Below are 14,276 nucleotides of genomic sequence, written 5' to 3'. Positions count from 1 at the left end.
ATCATGTATTATATCAACTCTGTTGAGCATCAGGAATGACTGAGTCAACTCCCAATTTTGAGTGAACGCCACCATTATGATACTGAAATTTGGTTGCTGTAATGCATAAATTTTAAGTTGTACTGAATTCAATTTCCTCAGAGTAAATTTTCAATTAATGTAGTATTAACATTTTGAGAAATTGACCTGGTTGTCTTAAAATGACTTAAGTTACCATGACAAGAATTTGCAGTTCTATGCATTACAACTATTCTACGAAAAAATGAACTGGGCAACAGTCTAGTGAGCCAACAACATGTTGTAAAGAACAGAAAAACACATTTATTTCAAATATTTAATCCTCCATAATTGAGAATTATCAATGCAATGATTCTCCTTTTTCTGTCTGTTTGAAAAGAAATAATATGGTGCATCACAAAATGTAAATAATATCAGAGGTATGTTTTTTTCTTAACAGTAATGCTGTGTGAAAGCATGTTAACTCTCTGCACGTGACACAAATATGCATGTATATGTGTGGAGACATTAAATGCACAGAATTGTTAAATCAAATTTTAAAACATTTCTTTCACATTAGAATCTTAACTCTGACATTGGACAGCTTCACGCCAGTGAAATAAAGAACAATTGGTTGTGTGTGACTGAATCAAAGGTTACAAAAGACACCTTAACAGTAACAAGCATCAGGTGGAAAAAAGAAGCATTTAACTTTAAGTCCTTTTTTTAATTGCAATAAGGCATGAGAAAAAGAAAAATTGACTTATTGACAAAAACACTGGAAGCAAACATTAGGACTTCTGTTCTCTTCATCAATTACACATGCAATATTCTTAAAGAGTTTTCTGCAATAGTTTGTTCCGATGTCCATGAACTTTTGCATAGCATGTATCCCCACCAATGTTCATTAAGATTTTTTGGATGAACTCGAATGTACTTCTCAGCTCCTTAGGGTAACTGATGTTTAAGGCATAGAGAAGACCCATGAGAAGAACAAAGGCATTTAGGACATCCTTCAAGTCATGAAGTACAATCTGCTCCTCCAAAACCACTGTCACATCAATAATCTCCTGAGGGAGAAGGCTTGCAAGATTCTCCTCCGTTATCAAGAGGAGTCCAATATTCATTCCTCTGACAATATCATCTTCATCAGGTGTAGGCTAGTCAGAGAAGAAAGACAATTTACAACTAGACATAAAAAAATCTTAAAAAGCATTATTCTTCAAAGTATATAGTACACTGCCTACAAATTTGCAGAATAACACTGTTTTGGTTTACTGTATTCATTCAGATGGTTTCTAAATTAAAACAGTGACTATGACTACTAAGTGCCAAGTTGCAGCTTTAATGTAAAAGGGATTATGTTTATATTGGGTAAATACTTTTAATACATATTCAGATGACCAAAACTCATTTGAAGACTGACAGCTCAAATGTTTTTAAGCAGAAGTGTATAATTTCATCATTATTTGAAGTATAAAGAACTGGCCAAAACATTTTTAAAAGTCTTTAGGTACATCACTTTTGATTAGGGTTGCAAAATGAGGAATCAGAGATCAATGCCAAAGAAGCAGCCCATCATGAATTAATCATCTGGCTGAAAAAAGACAGTCAAAAGCCAGCATCTTGACACATGTATGAATGAGTGTTGTGAATGAAACAAATACCAATAAAAAATCTACTTACAAGTAACAGGAACTCTTTAGGATACATGAAACACTATTAGAGACACAACGGAATGCTATACCAGTACAACTTGAGACAAGGTTACAAGAATATTATAACATAAGTTTTAGAACAAAGTGTATGGTCAAATGAAACTGACCTTTACCAGACTGAGGAAATTAGCAAAGTGAGGAGGCAATTGGCAGTTTTCCCAGTTGATGTTTCATTTAAAATCCAAATTTAAAATGCCTATAAAAAGTAGTTTTCTTGAATTAAAACAATAAATCACAATGCATTTCATTTGACATTTTTTTGACACTGATCAACAGAAAGATTCTTTCATGTGAAAGTCCGAAGTTTCTACAAGTTGGCTAAAATGTATAACAATTTTTAAATAAAATAGATTACATAAGTATGCAGCCCCTTTAAATGACATGCCTAAATCATCACTGGTGTAGCAATTTGGTTCTATAGAGTGTAACAATTAGTTAAATGGAGATGGAGTTCCTATTTACAGTATTAAAATGGAAAATATTGTAAGTAGGGTCTCTCCTAGGAGCACTTGGAGTATGCTTTACAAATGCATATTTTTTAAGTATTCAGAAATTTTAAAAACTGGGCTGAAAAAAATCACTAAATTTGTCTTTTGTTGGAAGTACCCTGAACATTAAACAAAATCCTGACAACCCATATTATTTCTTTTGTTTAACCAATACCTTTCATTAAAGGAGGTTTGTACCCTATTCTGTATGTCTAATCTGCTACTTGATATAAAAGCAAGCTTATTACACAAACTTGTCAAACTGCATGTCTAGGCAGGTTAGAAACTAAGAAGAAAACCCCAAATGAGCTGCTTCCAGATTCAGTGATAAAACACTGTCTAGCCTGATCTACCAAAACTGTGTCATACCAAAGAAGAAAATGTTCACCACCAGTTCCCTCATAAAAACAATCAAAGCTGAGGAAATAAGGAAGGCCAAGGAGGACAATGGCTCTCTTACGCTGGTTTGAGTTCTGCAACAAAGACACTGATCTGAACATTCTGATCATCTAGGTGATTACAATTAATTTGAGTGGTACCTATTTCAGAAAAACAAATGTATCAGATTGTTTATTGGTTGACGCACTGGATTTCATTTATCAAAGTAACAAATGTCATCAATTATGATTTATTTTTTGCTAAAATGCATTCAGTAATAAATTGAGCTTTGAAATCTAAGTCCAAATACTAGAACCAAAGTAAAATATTACAAATGCTTACATCAACATCAACAAACTGGACAAGGCTTCTGAGCTCTTCAGTTCCTGAGTCTCTTGCACGATAAAGCCTCAACAATCCTGGCAGATATTTGTCAAGTCCATCAAAAAAGGTTTTCTTAACGTCTGATGTCAGATACTATTCGTTGAAGTTCTGCTGTAATCTGATCAAACGGCAAACATACAATATGAATATATTAGTCTTGTGCTGAGAAGATACAGAAAAAGATCAAAGCAGTTTGTTTTGAGATTGGCAGGTAGTTTAACAATCTTAATCATTTATATTGCAGTGCAGTAAACTGTTGAGAAAACCAAGTTTCACAAAGAGGATTCTAACCTGTCTTCAAAACAAAGCAGGCCACCTGATCATCACGTCTTTCAACAAGGGATCCTCCTCAATCACTTACTTTCACCTCAAAGAAAACATACTGTTCATAAGGGCATCGACTTGCTTCAAGTCCACGACTCTTTTCTTCATTTCAAACTCCAATGTACTTCTTTCTGTTTCAAGACTGTTTAAACTAAATAAATAAATAAATAAATATAGAAGAATATATTAGAAATTAACTTAAGTGCAGAAATTAAGGCAAGTCAAGCGTGTCAAGCAAAGGATTAAATAAAGGCATCTGTCATATTTCTTTTTAATTAAAGCATTAGCTGTGGGCATCAAACAAACCAGCTCAAAAGTCCGAGAAAGAGGAAGTGATGAGAGGAAAGCCCATAAATGGAAGAGAGAGAATGTCTGTACTGGCCTTGGCCAGTGAAAGAAATAAGCAAAAACAGAAACTAAAAATGGAAAATAGACAGTGAAATAACAGAGGCCAGCTGCAGGGAAAGTCAGGAGATAATGATGGTTCCCATGAGAACCCAAGGTATTGGCCGTGCAGGTGCAGAGAGGAGTCAGAGAAAAACAGCAAATGAGCTAATTGAGGTCGGAGTGATAAGAAATTACTATACAAGTTTCAAATTCTGAACTGTTTGGGGTTCAATCTCATTTGGCCGAATTGGGTTGAGTCCATGTTGTTGTTTTATTGCAATAAAGCTTTAAAACTCTTTGCCTATCCTGAGTCCTAATAGCCTTCATTTCCAGGTAAAAAGCCTCGGTGACAATTTTTCGCCTTGACAATTTCTGCCTGAAATTTCCCATTTTAAATTTCAGACTGAACTTCCATCCATACCATCCACATGATGACCTAGGCTCTTTCAAACATGGGTGCTTCTCTACCAGGGCTTTTGCAACAGCATTATATTGCTCTCCACTTGGATATGCCTTGATGACATACATAGATTCTGCCAGCTTGTCAAGAATGTCAGTTTTCATAGCTTTTGATACATTTAAGAGGGAGCCATTATTTAAATATGATTCATTCCCTTGCTTGAGTTTGAGTTCAACGTCAGAGGAGAAAGTTGGAATGACAAATGGATCTGGCCACTCTCAAAGATGACTGCAAGGTGAGTCTTCTGAAGAGGTGCCTAAGCTAGCAGTGTCTAAAGACGAGTCAGACTGCTGGCAGTCAACTGAAGACAGAAGAGTGGTCTTTTGTATTATCTTCAGCATTGCCCTCCCTTCAGGCAGGTCAGATGTGTTGGTTAAGTTACAAAGTTCATTTTGGAAAGCTGGGTCTTCAAATTGCAGGACCAAGACACCTTCCAACTTCAGCTCTTTGTGCAATGTGGTGACCAGCTCCTCTACTGTCTCTGGAAGGCTTTCAAGAAACTGTAAAGAGAAAAGAGACAAGTTACTGTATATACATTAACATATTCATTCAATGACACTAAACAGAAATCAAAAGATTAAACAAACACCACATAGTCATTAGCTATTAGCTAGTGGTATTTTCTGAGGTCGGTTAACATTATCAGCAAATTTGTAAGGAAATGTCTGAATCACACTGTTCAAGTCATCTAATGTAAAGAACTTGCTAGAGACTATCCATCCATTCATTATCCAACCTGCTATATCCTAACTACAGGGTCACAGGGGTCTACTTGAGCTAGTCCCAGCCGACAAAAGGCAGGAAATAAACCTCGGGCAGGGTGCCAGCCCACCCTAGGGTGCACACACACAGCACAATTTAGGATCACCAATGCACCTAACCTGCATGTCTTTGGACTGTGGGAGGAAACCCATGCAGACATGGGGAGAACATGCAAACTCCACACAAGGAGGACCTGGGAAGTGAACCCGCCGCACTACCCACTGTGCCACCTGCTAGAAACTAAATCATTTATACAAAAACTTAGCTCATCTGGAACTATGCCCTCAAAGAGATCATGCAAAAAGTCTGGAGGGAATCCTTGTGATGTCTGAAAATGAGACCATCAAAACTTGTCACACTGTCATTATGCTGCAGTTCAGATACACATTTATCAAGAGACTGTTGGGTTCTGAGGGGAAATAGTCCACTTCTTACTTCACAAGCTTGCATGTCCACCCGACTTGCTAAACAAAACCTACAGAACCTGTCTGTATTGAAAATTTCCTGAAACCCAGCTGGAGTGCACCCAGGTTATCAGAGGATACATAAAGTATGGTTCCAGTAACACTTGCACCCAGTCTCTGAACAAAAACACCCTGATTTTCAAGCAGTTCAATATCTTTTATAAGAGGGCTTAAAACTCTGCCATACCCAAAAGCTTTGATATCACTACTGTAACACAGGGTTGCAAGATGGATAGAGGACAGGGATGCTCTATATTTAACAGGCAAATTAGCAAACACCCAATAGACACTACAAATCTTGTGGTTTTTTTTTTGGAAGTACCTAAAGGGTTGCATATTTCAAAATCATCAATACAAAATCCCAAAGCAATGTGAAATTCATCTCCAGCAAGGAGTTGGTTTTCTTTCCAAATCGTACTGTCATGCAAGGATCTATAATGACCAGCTGGAAGGCTTGAACTACTTTCAGTCAGAACTTTATCAAGGACTTCATTTCGATTTAGTAACTCTGTGAGAACATTTAATACTGGCACATAAACAAGATTTCTCTTTCTAGCAGCATCTAGGATGAACTCAACAGGTTCAACGATTCTGAAATTTTCTTTATAGAAAGCTGACCTTTTATGAGTTGAGCTCAGAGTACCACCTTTTGAAAGTGTATTTAATGGATTTGTTTTCTGAATAATCTCAGACGCCAAAGTCAGCACAGAGCTATCAAGGTTACATTTACTGTATGTTGTTGCAATACATTTCTAATTGACCTATGGATAGAATCTTGAGCTAAAAGGCTAATTTGATAAAGGTCTTCAACTATCTCTTGAATTGCTGACTTAGAAACATGCAGAACTGTTTGCATTCATAAAAACAAGGAAGCAAGACTGCACCTTATTGAGTCTTCCTTAACAACTTCCTGGAGTTCATTCTCTTCATCAAATGGTCTATCAAGATCGATTGTAGCGTGTTTAGGTTCTACAAATACACTACTATCCTCATGCCCATAACGTACAAACTCAGTTCTTAAATCCTGTATACTAGAGGCACGATGATATCTGCTCCTGTGAGCTTTAAAAGTGTTATACACATCTGACTTAAAGGAACAGTGTTTAAAGGGGAAGAACAAGCTTTCTTTGTTTTTAGTGTGCCTTCCTAAGTGAACAAAGTACTTGGTCAAGTTGCGAGGTTCACAAAAATTGCACAAACTACACAGCAACTGCGTGTTTACTGGCCTAGAGTCTAAACATCTTTGATATTGTGTCCCAAGATGTCTTTTTAAAGCAACTTGAGTTCTGAATGTACAAGGACAGTCTATGAATATACAAGGCAAAGAACAAGACTGCCCAAAATGTCCATGCTTCACTTTATAATGTCTTATTATTATACGCTGATTCCCTAAAGCAAACGTGCAGAATGTACAGGTTTAAAACATAAGGCACCCAGTCTATCTGATCCAATGCAATGTGAAGTTTCTGGAGAAAATTAATAAAACGAACATTAGCACACCTTAATGTGCAACAAAAGCTGATTTAAATCTGTTCAAACAGATATCAAACAAGTTACAGAATACCAATGAATTTACTTTTAAAAATATTACTGTAATGGCTATACACTAAATGGCAGTCGTAACCTAACCTGAATTTGAAATACTGAATTTAAAACAAATAATGCTTATGTTACGTTGCACTAAAATAACCTAAAAGGGAAGTTTCCTTACAGAAGCAAATTCAAAGTAAATCCTCATTTAAGGGAGAGCAAATGCAATAAAATAAGTAATTGAATATATAAACTTTATCATACACTAGCAAAATACCCGCGCTTCGCAGCGGTGAAATACTGTCTGAATATACTGCTTGACAAAAAAACAGCGCAGCGGCTTATATGGGCAGGCAGTCAGCGAAAGAAGGGAAGCAATAAATAACTGTAATCGTAATAAAGGAACAAAAAAATAGCGGAGAGTCCGCGGATTAAATAAAGGAAATGGGTATTTGAACAGTAAAGTAAGTCTAAAATAGCTACACAATAACTGTAACAATCGTAACAAATGAACAATAAAATAGAAGAGAACCCGTGAATTAAATAAAACGGTTGCTTCGTTGGTGAAGCAAGGAAAAAGGACTTTCTTATATGTCGTTCGTTTTTAAAACAGTGCAGAAGCTGTGAGAAAGCTGCTTCCTTGGCGAAGGTCGTAAACGAAAGAAGACACCGCAGTGAACACAGAAGAGAACCCGTGGATTAAATAAAACCTACACAATAACTGTAACAATCGTAACAAACGAACAATAAAATAGAAGAGAACCCGTGAATTAAATAAAAAGGTTGCTTTGTTGTTGAAGCAAGGAAAAAGGACTTTCTTATATGTCGTTCATTTTTAAAACAGTGCAGAAGCTGTGAGAAAGCTGCTTCCTTGGCGAAGCTCGTAAACGAAAGAAGACACCGCAGTGAACACAGAAGAGAACCCGTGGATTAAATAAAACCTACACAATAACTATAAAAATCGTAATAAATGAACAATGAAACAGCGGAGAACCCGTGGATTAAATAAAAAGGCTGCTTCGTTGGCGAAGCAAGGAAAAAGGACTTTCTTATATATCGTTCGTTTATAAAACAGTGCAGAAGCTATGAGAAAGCTGCTTCCTTCCCAAAGTAAGGAGAAGACTGAAGAGACCACGGGGACACGGTAAGTGTTCGGCAAGGCAGCTGAAGCGCTGCATTATGGGATCTGTAGTTTATTGTGTTACCAGCGCTTCATATCCCCGGGCCATTAATAACAATAATACAGTATATAAAATGATCTCGCGGGCCGGATATAATTACACGCCGGGCCGGATGTGGCCTGCGGGCCTTGAGTTTGACACATATGGACTAAATAGAACTTGAAAAGATATATTTTTTCATACATCGAGCCCGCGTGCTATTGTGGTTTTGCCTGCATGCCTCAATAAGTCATCCTCCCCTCGCTCTTACTTTATTACCGTTCATCTAATGAATACACTGAGTTTGGCTTTACCAAAACAATCATTGATGGCGAATAAAGTATCCATTATTCGAGTATGTAGATCGGGGTATATATATACATAAATATACCCGCGTATAGCAGCGGAGACGTAGTGTGTTAAAGAAGCTATGAAAAAGAAAAGGGAACATTTTAAAAATAACGTAACATGACTGTCAATATACAGTATTTGTTTGTGAGTGTTACTGAGTGTTGCTGTCATCAAGGATTTGATTATCATTATTTCTTTCAATCAGGTTCGTATTTGTAGGATGTGTTGTGTTCAAGTTACATTCCGTGTTTTCAATCGTTGTAAAGATGACAGGTTTCATTCATCGATTTGTTTCTTACTGCATCAATAAACAGCTCGTCTTCCTCTTTATCTGAGACCCGACACACTGCATGCACGGGTTTTTTTTCACTGTCTTCCTTTAGCGGGACATTGACTTTTTCCACCGTGTGCTTTGTTTCCACAGTAGCTGCATTTATGAATATGCTTGTATGTATCAGACGCTTCATATTTTTTTGCTGCCTTTTCAATTGTGTAATTTGTTTTTTGTTCAGCGCTCTTTGGAACTGTTACTTTTTGTCTGTGCACTGCGTCAGTTCACGTGAACCGCTCGGTGTACATGCATTGAAGTTTCCCAGCTGTGCTGGTGCCATGTCGTGCTATGTCCATGGCTGTATCTAATGTTACCGAAGTCCGGCACTTAAAACTTTCTCGCAGTTTCGCTGAGTTTGTGTCAAACACCACCCTGACCATCTCATCTTCCTCTGCATAAGCACAGTCCTTCACCCGTGAATATTTACCCGTGACAGTTTGCTATTGGATTGCCGCTGACGGACGGCCTTATATGGGTAGGCACTAAATTACAAGCGGCAGCCTGTCTATGAACTTAATTTAAAGTTTAGGTTTACATCGTGCTTTGTTTCCGAAGTAGCAGAACTCATGAATATGGTTGTATATGTCACTCGCTCGCTTCTTATTGTTTCGCTGCCTTCTCAATTATATAATGCATGTTTTCTTCAGCGCTTTTTGGGCCTCTTCCTGGTTTTCTACGTACTGCGTGATTACGTGAAAGCGTGATGATGTCACACGAAACTCCGCCCCCACGGGTTTCAAGCTCATCTCCATTACAGTAAATGGAGAAAAACAGCTTCCAGTTATGACCATTACGCGTAGAATTTCGATATGAAACCTGCCCAACTTTTGTAAGGAAGCTGTAAGGAATAACCCTACCAAATTTCAGCCTTCTACCTACACGGGAAGTTGGAGAATTAGTGATGAGTCAGTCAGTCAGTCAGTCAGTGAGTGAGTCAGTGAGGGCTTTGCCGTTTATTAGTATAGATATGGAACTCCTGGTGGTCTCTAAATGACAAATACTGTATATTATATGTGTCCTAATGTTTCATACAATTTTCAGAAATCTTATCAGCAGAGAGTGAATGAGCTCAAACAATTGATTAAAAATAAATTACTTCTAAGTCTGCAAAGATGAAGTCAAGAAAAAAGCCACTTTGAATTTCAGTGATTTGTATTTGTTAGATGTAAACGACTTTAACATACTACTGTTATTTACTTTTTAAAATTGGAATTCTGTTTATAACATTAAACTCCCATCAGGAGAACATGCAGAGTGCCACATAATGGATGGAGCGATTGAGCCACTTGGCACATTTTATACAGAAATGCGTTATAAGCATGAACAGACAAAATTGCTGATAAGCAGTTCTCCTAGAGGAAATGCTGAAGCCGTTTGGTGCAGTGAAAGTCAAATAAGCCCAACAAAGTCTGGAAACAAACTTTGGAAAGCTGCTAATGTAAGTAATACTATCCCCTATTTTGAGCAAGATCACACTTGATTACAAATAAAAAGACCGTGCAACTCGCGTGAGCCTTTCACAAGCAATTTGAAACAAGTCACTGGTGGCAGTATTATCACATCACTCTGCACATCACCAGAAGTGGACTGATACAGGTGCTGTTCCACTTTGGATGAACTATCGCACTTCCAATGGAGAAACTGACATAGTTAATGTGTTTCCGCACACGCTCTGAACTCCATATCCCCAAATTAATTGTGTAAAGTGCATAACGCATCACGTTATATATGTGTGTAGAGGAAGAAGAAGCTGACACGTTAGGATGGAGCACTACTAAATTGTTCAACTTCAAGCATTGATTTAGCAAGGCAAGTAAGTTGTTTGCCCAAAAGATAGCGACTGCCAATCAATGAATAGAAAAAAAAACGAGATGGGAGCTGCGAGATACTAATAATGTGTAAAGACAGAGCAGAAAACAAAAATAGCAAAACAACAGTGAATCCAGTGCACACCATCTGTAAAAATTATTACAAGCTGGTGATTTATAGAGCACGATACCTGGAACATCATGCTGCCTAACATTTGCCGACATAATCCGAGAAATATTAATGTAATGCTGTACGTTTATGAACGATTCACTTTACAGAAACATATTGCTTTGACTTAATATTACATACGGAAGCTCTGAACCGCACAATGAAAAAAAATTATGGGATAACCTTATCTCGTACGTACGTGAAAATATCGAGATGTTTTCACGTACGTACGCGATAAACGTAGATTAAAATATTACAAAAGTGTGCTTCGGGGCTTCCTAATTACGACCTTACCAAGGCCATGGCGCTTCAGTTTGACGTCACTTCCAGCGCTTGTAGCGCGGTAAAATAAAAAAAACAGACGGATGGGCTTTTATTTATTAAAGGAGCGTGGGATGGTTAGAGTTGGGTTTAACAGCAGCATGCAATACCTACGTCAGGTAATGCCCAGAACGTCAGTCACGAAATGCCCATCGCATACCCCATTACACTATGGTTAAGAGTAGGCTTGTGGGAGGGTAAGGGTTTAGTTTACAGGTATTCGTCTGCACACTCGTACGGAGCACCTGAGGAGATATGGTGTTTTGTTTCTTCCTGGGAAACAATTTGGTGCGTACAACTTACTATCTCGTGCCCACCACTTACCATAGCCTGCGCACCAGGTTCTTTAAAGTCGCACCTGCCAATATTGCGTGTGCGCCGCATACTTTCAGATGAGCACCAAATGCCGTCGCGTGCTACTGTACATCATTTTCTGGAAACAGGACAAATCACTGAACTGAACTGTCTGATGTTTTCCTCACACAGTTACAGTCCACAGAAATGAATATTGGCAAGTTTATAAAGGCAGGCTATGCATTCAAGCCCATATCGTTAAATCCGTGAAGCAGCACCGCTAACTAATGCACTAATTTATAGTAAAGGGAAATTACATTAGTTAGCCATTTACTTTCTAGCTCGCAGCTTGTTATTCGCACAAGTTACGAAAAGAATTCATATTTCACGTATTTAGTGCATGTGAAGTTTACCCAGTTCAATGCGGGTTCACTAATTTAATTCTCTGGTAAACCTGGCACACTCGATCGCATATCTGAACTAATGAACTGTGTGATTTAACGTGCACCTAAAGAGTTAAATCCAAATCGGGCCACTGTAACTCCTGCAGTTTTCAGACAAGAAATGTACACTTGTTAAAAAGCCAAACTTGAATATCCTAGTGAAATCCACTGGCCAACCTGGCACACTGGGTCACCCGTTGCATTGTGAAAATTGAACTGCGATCTTTAAAAGTACAGCAGAGATCTAAATCGTGTTGCGGCAGATTTTTATTGTCACGTATTTGACAAGATGGATCCCATTTCGTGACTGACGTTCTGGGCATTACCTGACGTAGGTATTGCATGCTGGTGTTAAACCCAACTCTAACCATCCCACACTCCTTTAATAAATAATGGCGCTTTTCCACTGCATAGTACGGCACGACACGGTTCAGTTCAGCTCACTTTTGGGGGGTTTTCCACTGGGAACAGTACCTGGTACCAGGTCCTTTTTTTAGTACCACCTCAGCCGTGGTTCCAAGCGCCGAACCGTTACCAAAACGTGACGTGCAAACTCTGCTGGTCACTGATTGGCTGGAGAAAATCGTCATTACTGCGTCACTGGATATTCTTTTCTTTTAGGTACACACACGCGGAAGTTTGTGTCCTGTCTCTCCATCGCTGTTTGTTGCATAAGTGGATAAATGTTTCTTCAGACATTCGAAAGTTCTCCAGCCACTGAGTGTTTGTAAAACCGGGAACGATCACATCCCACCTCTCTGAAGCACAGTTAAATGTCCAAACAGATGGTCTGTTGCGGCGACATTTTTGCAAAATGTGGAAGATCTGTAATATACAGAATCAGCATTTTAATGTTACACTGGCAGTTAAGTTCATTTTATGCTTTGCAACAGTGATAAAAGTTAGCTAGTGATGTGCTTTTTTTAGATGCTTACCCTTGCGCGTCGTCGAGCTAAAGTGTTGTCGTTGTCTGCGTGTTGTTGTAAAAGTTCCACGGTGTCACGGCAGTAGAGGCGCCGCAACTATAACGACACGTGAATAATCCCGCCCACTCTAAAGCGGTACTAAACTGCAGTTGAAACGCAAACCGAGCCGAACTTAGCCGAACCAAGGTGAGCTGTACTGAACTGTGCTGTGCCGTACTATGCAGTGGAAAAGCGCCTTAAAAGCCCATCCGTCTGTTTTTTTTTATTTTAACGCGCTACAAGCGCTGGAAGTGACGTCAAACTGAAGCGCCATGGCCTTGGTAAGGTCGTAATTAGGAAGCCCCGAAACACACTTTTGTAATATTTTAAATCTAAGTTTATCGCGTACGTACGTGAAAACATCTCGTACGTACGTGAAAGTATCTTGTACGTACAAGATATTTTCACGTACGTACGAGATAAGGTTATCCCATAATTTTTTTTCACTGTGTGGTTCAGAGCTTCTGTGATCAAAAACTGTAATTTTGCTTTTTACAATTAAATACTGAAATGGTTTTATCCGTGCCGTAAATCAACTTGGGAAAGCTGCTCGTTCTATCTCCCGGTAAAATGATACATTGCAAAATTTAAGAATGCACACGTGCAGACACACAAAACCTAAGTAATATGTCACCATAAAAATAGGTTTCTACTTTACTGTGTATTCTTTTATGAGCCCAGCTGAAATAAATGTGTTGGCGTTTAACTAATAAATACTGAAGTAGTTCTATGCCCCGCGACTCCATGGCAGTTTTACTATTGGGAAAAAAAGTTCTAGTGTTAATAATTATAAAGATGGCCTCATTTTTTTATTATCTTCACTATGGAATAAAAACTGAAACTGTTCCAAAATTGAAAAAGTTAGACATTCTACTTACTATTAAATGAGGATACTGTATGGATTTACTTCAAAATAAACTGGTGCCTCCTAATTAAACATGAAATGTTTTTTAGAATTCCAAATGCGCATGCAGCAACATGATAACGCAAACTCGAATGCCTATTGTGGAACCAATATAAAAATAATTTGTTTCAATTAATTAAAAAGGTAAAGTAAGTTTCCAAGACAAAAACACACATTTTAGGTTAACAGCATTGGTGATTCTAAATTGACCTGAAAAATAATTCAAGAGTTATAACATCAAAAAAATTAAAATAAATTTTTACAGTATACTCCCGAGCGTCTTTAGCTTCCGAGATCAGACAAGATCGGCGCGTTCACACTGGTTTGGGCGTAAGCGGAAGCCAAGCTCCTTCACATTGGTTAAAGAGTGATAAACGGAGAGGCCCACTTAAAATGGAAAGCATAGAGATGCGTTTCCCAGCCATACACCGATGTCTAGGTTGAAATCAACAGTAATGGTCAAAAACTTACAGCACTCGGGGTTTGAAGGCAGTCTCTCATCCAAGTACTGGCCGAGCCCTAGGGTGTTTATTTAGCTTTAGCACGTTCACACTGGTGTGGCCGAAAAACAAAAGCTGCACTCATTCATGCTGGTTAAATACTGAAGATCGGGGGACTCTGTTTCCAATGGAAAGGAT

The 14,276-nt window shown here is 38.3% G+C and overlaps 1 long non-coding RNA gene across 5 annotated transcripts; it reads right to left on the bottom strand.

Moving 5' to 3' along the window:
• Positions 1-360: 360 nt before the first annotated feature.
• LOC120542993 lies at positions 361-12,744 on the bottom strand. 5 transcript variants are annotated; one of them, XR_005636275.1, is made up of 6 exons: positions 12,244-12,282; positions 4,098-4,636; positions 3,257-3,440; positions 2,924-3,083; positions 1,823-1,911; positions 361-1,157 (listed from the first exon to the last, which is right to left on the bottom strand). It is a non-coding gene; the product is annotated as an uncharacterized LOC120542993 (long non-coding RNA). The 5 variants fall into 5 exon arrangements; XR_005636276.1 differs by lacking the exon at positions 12,244-12,282 and adding an exon at positions 12,705-12,744 and having other exon boundaries at positions 3,257-4,636; XR_005636272.1 differs by having other exon boundaries at positions 3,257-4,636.
• Positions 12,745-14,276: the final 1,532 nt, after the last annotated feature.

This window comes from Polypterus senegalus, chromosome 13 (genome assembly GCF_016835505.1).
Source record: "Polypterus senegalus isolate Bchr_013 chromosome 13, ASM1683550v1, whole genome shotgun sequence".
In the NCBI taxonomy this organism is placed as follows: domain Eukaryota; kingdom Metazoa; phylum Chordata; class Cladistia; order Polypteriformes; family Polypteridae; genus Polypterus; species Polypterus senegalus.
The sequence above is the reverse complement of the archived record's forward strand: the minus strand, read 5'-3'. Positions and strand labels throughout refer to the sequence as shown.